We start from the raw sequence: 8,836 nt of genomic DNA, 5'->3' as shown, positions 1-8,836 counted from the left end.
CAAGATGGGGAGGATTTTCTCCAACCAGAGGTGCAGAATGAGAAGAAAACTGAGTTTGGGACACCACTCGACCATACACTCGACCATGCACACGGTCGAGTGCCTGGTCGAGTGCTTGATCGAGTCATTGCTCAAGAATCTAGCAAGCCGGTTCAGTTCATTCCTCCTCCCTATCAGCCACCTTTGCCATTTCCAGGAAGGTTTAAAGAGCAAATGCTGAAAAAGTACAAGGCTTCTATTGATAAGCAAGCATTGATGGTCTTGAGTCATGAACCTTTGTTACAAGATGTTGAAATGAATGAGAAGCCACAAGTTAAAGAGCTTGAGCAGATGAAGCCAACTATTGATGGGCAGACCTTCAGGATTGAAGAGAAAGGTCATGAAACTGAGTCTGGAATCTTTGAGGGTGCGAATGGGGTAGAAACAGAGATTTTAGGTCACTCGGCCTTCCACTCGACCTACCACTTGACCTACCACTCGACCGAGCACCTTAAGTCACTCGACCGAGTGGTACCAAGTCACCCAAAATGCCCAGACTTCATCCCCAAGCTTCACCAACAACAAGAGCCAAGAAACCCCTTCTCTGATGGTTTGTCTGAGCTTCAAACTATCAACATTCTACATGATTCAGTGAGGGAATTAACAACTAAGGATGAGGAGATAAGTGGGCAAATCAAGAAGATTCATGGTAAAGTTAGAAGTTCTTCTCCAAAGAAAGCAAGGCAAGGTCTAAGTATTATCAGCAGACACAGCTCTTTTAGCATTGACCCAGGAATAAGAGGAGCAATACAATCTTTGGGAAGAAAGGGGACTTCATCACCTCTATATCACCCTTCCAAAGCATAAGAAGTATGCAAAGTCAAGCTTAGAGACTATAAACAAGCTCACTTGGGAGGAAGTCCCAAAGGTATCCATGTACATATTGGTTTAAGTTTCTTGTTATTTTGATCTTGTTTTCTTTTGTGTTATGGTTGATCAGGTAGCATGAAGGTCCTTTAGGCACTTGGTGATATTCCAAAAATGAATCCCACCCTCAGCCCATCCCAAGTAATACTCCAACTCTATCTTTGTATATACCATTGCATTTCTTGATTTTGTGTTGCTTCTTGATTCTTGAATCCTCTTTCAAATTTCTCTTACACAGGGGACTGTGTAATTTAAGTTTGGGGGAGGGTTTGAGATAGCATTTGACATTGTGTTTTGTGTTCTTATTTCAAATTTCTAACATCATCATATTAGTATTTGCATAGCATCTAAGGCATAGAAAAACCCTAAAAATTTGAAAATTTTTTGCAAAAATCTTTATAAAAAAAAGAGAGTGTTCATGTAGTTTGCATTGCATATTAGGATCTTGTTTAGCATGTTTCATGTAGGATTGTATGATATTTGCATTAAGGATCTATGATGAGTATTTCCTTGTTAGCTTGCTTAATTCACTAGACTAGGATCAATGCCCAAGTTAATAGTACTTTGATGCTAGTTGAGTGGTTAGAAGCATAAGATTGAACCAAGCCTTGAATTCTTGCATTGCATTTGGTCTAAATTGAAGCATGTTGTGATTTGACACTATTTCCTATCTATAAGAACCTAATATTGAATTTTAATTATCAATGTGTGCATTGCTTTAAACTCATGGATACCATATACATATTTGGATCATCTTTCTCCTTTTTACCACTCTTGTTGATCCAAGTAGCTGATTAAACCTTTAAAATAAGTTCCCCTACCCCTTAACCAAACCTTTCTTTCAAGCCATGTTTATTCTTGAGTATGTGAGGCCTAATTTTGGGAATGAGCTTGGTAGAAAGTGTTAGGTTTGAACTGACAAGAGTAAGACCTTGTGTAGTTCTAGTTTGCATTTTTCAAACTAGATAGGACTAGGTGGTTCACTTGTTGGGTTTGGGACTTGGCTGTTTTGAAAAGAAAAGAGAAAAAAGAGAAAGAAAAAGGTAGAGTCTTTAAGAGGGGAATGTGTAAAATCAAAGTCTAGTGAAAGAATGGGAAGTATAAGATTGTTGAAGTTGGTTCTAGTTAAAGAAAAGAAAGAAAGAAAAAAAGAGTATAGCAAAATGCTTTTATGTCTTAAGAATAAGAAGAAAAGAGAACCATAGCAATAAGAAAGAATCTCATTCCACTAGAAAGATCAAATAAGAAACCTCTCCTAAGACTTTAAAATCAAAAGAGAAAAAGGTGAAAGAGAAGTGAAGAAGAAAAATGGTAGAACTAGGACAATTTGGGTTTACATTGATAGGATAAATACTTTGGGTGCCTTTGGGTAGACAAGGTTTTGTTCTTGTATGTGTCTAAGTGTTCTTACCTTTAGCATTCTTCTAAAGCTCAATCTATTTTTTATGAAAGAACCTTGATATTGATAAGCCCCACTCTAAAAAGAGACCATCATTGTCTCTAAAACCTTTTACTACCAAGCCAAATGAGTTTAAGCATTGCATAAATTGATTCATGTTCTTGATTAATGAATGTTAAAGGAAATGGTTGATTTGAATGAATGTGGACATCTAAGGCTCAAATCAGTAAAGGTTGTGATAGGCTTGTCTAAAATCTTTAAGTACAGCTCAATCACCTTGCATCATAGTACTAGTAACTTGGACATTGATTCTAGCTAGTTTATTAACAAGCTTTAGGCTTTGATATCCCATTTTCAAACCTCACTTTCCTCTCTTGTCTTGTTTGTTTGCTTGAGGGCAAGCAAAGACTAAGTTTGGGGGTGTTGATGTCACTGTATTTTACCATATTTATGGCCTTGTTTAGTTCATGTTTTGCATCATATAGAAGTCATTCCTTAGGTTTTATAGCCATTTATGTCCAAATATGCACTTAGGATGTTTAGAAGCATGCATTGCATACATTTGTGCATTTGGAGTATTATTAGGTGTTATGGAGCTCTAAAAGGGTAAGGAAGGACTTGCTGTTATTTCTGGAGCTAAAAAAAGAGGATTAGAAGTATCAGGAAGGGAAAAGAAGGCACTCGACCATACCACTCGAGCAGGCACACGGTCGAGTACATGGTCGGGTTCATAACGAGCTCCTCAAAGATCGATCCGAATGTAGATTTCACGTTGCGATTCAGCTTCAGAGTCCTTCATGAGAGTCTTAGGAAATCGAGCTATCTTTCCAATGCCGGTGGTTTCAAGGCAATCGGAGCTGTCTTGCAAGAGTTATACCTGTTTTACGGAACCGATATCATACCAGATCGAAGACTAGAGTTACTTGACGGACCAACCACTTGACCATGCACTCGACCGAGCATGGTCGAGCACTTGCAGCCAACTCTCTATTTTGTCCTCTAGCTAACTAGGGCTTCCCCCTCTTTACTATATATATGTGCTGACACTTGTGGCCGAAAAGGGGAGACACCTCATAACCTAGTTTTTGCCATTTTTAGCTATTTTACATTATTGCATCATCTCTTATCTTTTTTCTAGATTTTCATAGATTTGTAACCTTCATAATTTTGAATCTATTGAGTATTTTCTTTCACTTTTTTGTATTAAATTGTTCATCTCATCATTATCTATCCATCCATGTCTATATCATCATTTTCTGGGTTTGTGTTCTTCATGATGATTTTTAGATCTTAGTAGTGGCTTAGGATCTTAGGGATGGATTAGGCTGGGTGATAGTTATGGTTTCTTAAACTGATCAAGCTTGATTGTTTAAATATCTCTTCTAGATTAGATATGCTCTATGCTATTCTTATACTGAGAGGGTAAGAATAGATCTTAAGCTTCTTAGCATCACACCAATGTTTAAGTTGCTAGATAAGGCTAATGCTAGAGATTATCATGAAGCATGCTAAGAGATTAGATGTTTTGTTGATTTTTGACTATAATGATCTGTGTTTAATGCCTGCTTTTATATGATCTTTGCTAGTGAGAGCTAGATTGGGAGTATCTTAGCTTGATTGTTATTGCCAAGAGATTGGATTAACTTGTATTAGGAGATCATTGTCTAGAGATAGCTCATGTTTGATTGAGGTTTGTTGGCTAGTTTAGATAATCATAGCTTGAGTCCAGCCCATGAATCCATCCTTAGGACCCTCTTTATCTATTGATTTACCTGTTTGGATCTTGTTTAATCGCTTGCTGTTTGTTTACTTTCGTTCTGCTCTGTTTTGTTTGATGCTCTGTTTCAGTTCTGTTCATTCGCTTGTCAACTCGACCACCCACTCGACCATGCACTCGACCGAGTGCTAGGTCGAGCTCCAGTTTACTTTCTTGTTTATGCATTGTTCTGTTCTTGTTTTCTTCTACTTATTAGTCAATTCTGCTTAGTATTGTTTATTGCACTTGTTCTACAGTTTAATTCAGCATTACTATTTTCTTAATTAGTTGCCTTAGTTCATTGCATTTCATTATTGTCATTAGGTTGTTAGAAACAAATCAACTTGATATTTGGCTTAACTTGAATGCATTGATCACCTCTTGACTGCTTACATATCACACTCTTTATGGATTGACATCCTTTATGCTACAACATCATAAGGGTATTGAAACACCTTGTATACATTCTGATCATCACTACTTATGTCTCTGTTTGCATGACATCATACATTCATTGCATAAGTAGACCTAGAAAAAGACCTTGTTTCAATTGGCGCCGTTGCCGGGGATCGAACCCAGGTCACCCGCGTGACAGGCGGGAATACTTACCACTATACTACAACGACTATATGTACGACTATACTTACCACTATATGTACCATTCTTCTTTTTGGATAAATAAACCCGCCGCCGCTGTTAACTTTTTCAGTTTTTTCAATCCGTCAACCCAATATGATTAGTAAATAAATTTGGCAGTTTTTTCTATGAATCACATCAATAAGTAATGATGTGAATTAATTTTAGTTAATTTGTTTTTTATTTATTTTTATTATTAATAATAAATAATAAATATGCAATGAATGAATATTTAAAATAATATTTTTTACGCAAAAAAAAATGATTAGGTGGAAGATGATGTGGAGGAAGGAGAAGTGAGCAAAGTTAACTTTATATATGTAGATTACCCTATTATTTTCGCTGGGAACATTTTCGTCTTCTTTTTTTAGGTGCCTACAATTATTTACCGGTGTTCACAGTGAGTCCTCCGAAGTCAGTTCCTTCTTCCACCAAACCAAAAAAGCTTAAAGGTGGGGTCTAGTTATTACACATGTCATCATGCCATGCCAAAAACAAATCGTGCCATGCCAAAAACATGTCATCCTGTTTAGTTATTACACATTACACATATTATACATGTCATCATGCCATGCCAAAAACAAATCCGACACTGTTTGACTTTGAAGATTCCACTTTATTTAGTAGACGTAAAGCTGAAGCCTTTTTCTACACCAATAGTCAAGGCCCAAAAGTGACCCAAAAAAGACACCAAGTACAAATAAAAGTTTTTAAGCCTCTCTCAAACCCTAATATGTACCATTCTTCCTTTTGGATTGATAAACCCGCCGCCGCCATTAATTTTTTCAGTTTTTTTAATCCGTCAACCCTATATGATTAGTAAATAAATTTGGCATTTTTTTCTATGAATCACATCAATAAATAATGATGTGATTTAATTAATTTTAGTTAATTTTTTATTTATTTTTTACTATTATTAATTATAAATAATAAATATGCAATAAATGAATATTAAAAATAATATTTTTTATGAAGGTGGAAGCTGATGTGGAGGAAGGAGAAGTGAGCAAAGTTAACTTTATATATATAGATTACCCTATTATTTTTGCTGGGAACATTTTTGTGTCCTTCTTTTAGGTGCCTACAATTATTTACCTGTGTTTCCAGCGAGTCCTCCGAAGTCAGTTCCCTCTTCCACTAAGCCAAAAAAGCTTAATGATGGGGTCTAGTTATTACACATATCATCATGCCAAGCCAAAAACAAATCATGCCATGTCAAAAACATGTCATCCTCTTTAGTTATTACACATTACACATGTTATTATACATGTCATCATGTCATGCCAAAAACAAATCCGACACTGTTTGACTTTGAAAATTCCACTTTATTAGTAGACGTAAAGCTGAAACCTTTTTCTACACTAATAGTCAAGGCCAAAAAATGGCCCAAAAAGACACCAAGTACATATAAAAGTTTTTAAGCCTCTCTCAACCCTAATATGTACCATTCTTCTTTTTGGATAGATAAACCCGCCGCTGTCGTTAACTTTTTCAGTATTTTCAATCCGTCAACCCAATATGATTAGTAAATAAATTTGGCATTTTTTTCTATGAATCACATCAACAAGTAATATGTGATTTAATTAATTTTAGTTAATTTTTTTATTTTTATTTTATTATTATTATTTATAAATAATAAATATGCAATGAATGAATATTAAAAATAATATTTTTATGCAAAAAAAAATGATTAGCTGGAAGCTGATGTGGAGGAAGGAGAAGTGAGCAAAGTTAACTTTATATATATATATATTACCCTATTATTTTCGCTGGGAACATTTTCGTATCCTTTTTTTAGGTGCCTACAATTATTTACTGGTGTTCCCTACGAGTCCTCCAAAGTCAGTTCCCTCTTCCACCAAGCCAAAAAAGCTTAAAGGTGAGGTCTAGTTATTACACATGTCATCATGCCATGCCAAAAACAAATCATGCCATGCCAAAAACATGTCATTCTCTTTAGTTATTACACATTACACATGTTATTATTATACATGTCATCATGCCATGCCAAAAACAAATCCGACACTGTTTAACTTTGAAGATTCCACTTTATTTAGTAGACGTAAAGCTGAAGCCTTTTTCTACACCAATGGCCTAAAAGTGGTCCAAAAAAGACACCAAGTACAAATAAAAGTTAACATTTTTCTTTTGAGAATTTGTTAAATATGCGCCTTTTGATATACCCCTTTTCAAAAATACCATCTTTTCTGGCCATTTTTATTTTTGCCCTCTTTTTATTTTTAATGACCCTTTTACCCTTAGATGAAAATTATTTTATTCAATCAAAAGAAAAACAAAATTTTTCCGCCAAAAAATTTTCGAAAAAATTTTCCCGCCAAAAAATTTTTTGTCAAAAAAATTTTGATAAAAAATTTCGACAAAAAAATTTTCCCGCCAAAATTTTTCCCGCCAAAAAAAATTTACAAGGTTTTTAAAAGGTTTTATAAGGTTTCTACCTTATAAAAGCCTTATAAACACCTTGTAATGGCTTTTACAAGATTTTTTAAAGAGTTTTAAAAAGTTTTTTAAACAACTTGTAAAACGTTTACAAGATTTTTAAAAGGTTTTTAAAAGGTTCTCAAATAGTTTTTAAAAAGATTTTTAAAAGGTTTTTAAACACCTTGTAAACGCTTTTACAATGTTTTTAAAAACCTTGTAAAAAATTTTATAAGATTTTTAAAAGGGTTTTAAAAGGTTTTTAAACACCTTGTAAATGCTTTTAAAAAGTTTTTAAAAGCGTTTACAAAGTGTTTAAAAACCTTTTAAAAGCATTTACAAGCTTTTTAAAAGTATTTACAAGGTTTTTAAAAGCGTTTACAATGTGTTTAAAAACCTTTTAAAAACCTTGTAAACGCTTTTAAAAGTTTTTAAAAAGCTTTTACAATATTTTTAAAAGGTATAAATTTCAATATTTTTGACGAGAAAAATTTTCGATTTTGGCGGAAAACTTTTTTTTTTGGCGGGAAAAAATATTTTTCCGGGAAAATTTTTCTATTTTGGCGGGAAAAAAAATTTTGGCGGGAAATTTTTTGGCGGAAAAATATTTTCGATTTTGATGACTGTACATTCTTGCTGTCATTCAAAAAAGGGTAATTTGGTCATTTTGTATATAAAGAGGGGTAGTTTTAAAAATGGTCAACATGAAGGGATATTTTTAAAAAGGGATATGGAAAAAGGGGTATTTTTGAGAATGCCCCTTTTCTTTTTGGATAGATAAACCTGCCACCGTCGTTAACTTTTTCAGTTTTTTCAATTCGTCAATCCTATATGATTAGTAAATAAATTTGACATTTTTTCTATGAATCATATCAACAAGTAATGATGTGATTTAATTAATTTTAGTTAATTTGTTTTTTATTTATTTTTTACTATTATTAATTATAAATAATAAATATGCAATGGATGAATATTAAAAATAATATTTTTTATGTAAAAAAAATGATTAGGTGGAAGTTGACGTGGAGTAAGGAGAAGTGAGCAAAGTTAACTTTATATATATATACTAGGTTAGACCCGCGCGATGCCGCGGGATGTTATTTTATATATTTTGAAATACATTTGATATTCATAAGTATGATTTTTAATTTTCTAAAATTATATTAATCATGAAAATTATGGTTTACATAATGCTAAGATATTGAAATGAACCGAAGAAAACCTACATTAATGGTTTGTAACTCCATAGTATTTGTTATTACCATCATTTACTCGTATAATTGGCTTAACTCTACTATATGCTATGTTTTTTTCTCCTAATATTATTGGAGATATATTAGTGTAGTGTTATTTTGTAGTGTATTTTTTGTAGTTTACAAATTTAATCATCGAAGTTTATATAGTTTGTGTTATTGTTACGTTATTATTTGTTTGTTTCTTTTTGTAAATTACCTATTCTTTTTTATAACAGTCCACATATGTCAAAGTAAATAAACATATTTTTACTTTAGTTTGGGTCTTGTGTTATTATTTAAATATTATACTTATCTTAAACTGTATACAATATTTATAAGGATTATTTTAATTGTCAAAGTTATTTTAAAAGTTATAGATAATTTAGTTAATTAAATTAAAACATTTGGTTTTCGATCTTAAATATTGTTTAATTTGTTTCTGGTGTTACTATATGTAAATCTTAAGAG

The 8,836-nt window shown here is 33.0% G+C and overlaps 1 non-coding gene across 1 annotated transcript; it reads right to left on the bottom strand.

The window, feature by feature from the left end:
* Positions 1–4,615: 4,615 nt before the first annotated feature.
* TRNAD-GUC (transfer RNA aspartic acid (anticodon GUC)) lies at positions 4,616–4,687 on the bottom strand. Its single transcript has one exon. It is a non-coding gene; the product is annotated as a tRNA-Asp (tRNA).
* Between the last annotated feature and the right edge of the window lie 4,149 nt (positions 4,688–8,836).

This window comes from Camelina sativa, chromosome 9 (genome assembly GCF_030686135.1).
Source record: "Camelina sativa cultivar CO46 ecotype springtype chromosome 9, ASM3068613v1".
Lineage (NCBI taxonomy): Eukaryota > Viridiplantae > Streptophyta > Magnoliopsida > Brassicales > Brassicaceae > Camelina > Camelina sativa.
Note: the sequence above shows the minus strand (reverse complement) of the source record. Positions and strands in the feature narration are given on the sequence as shown.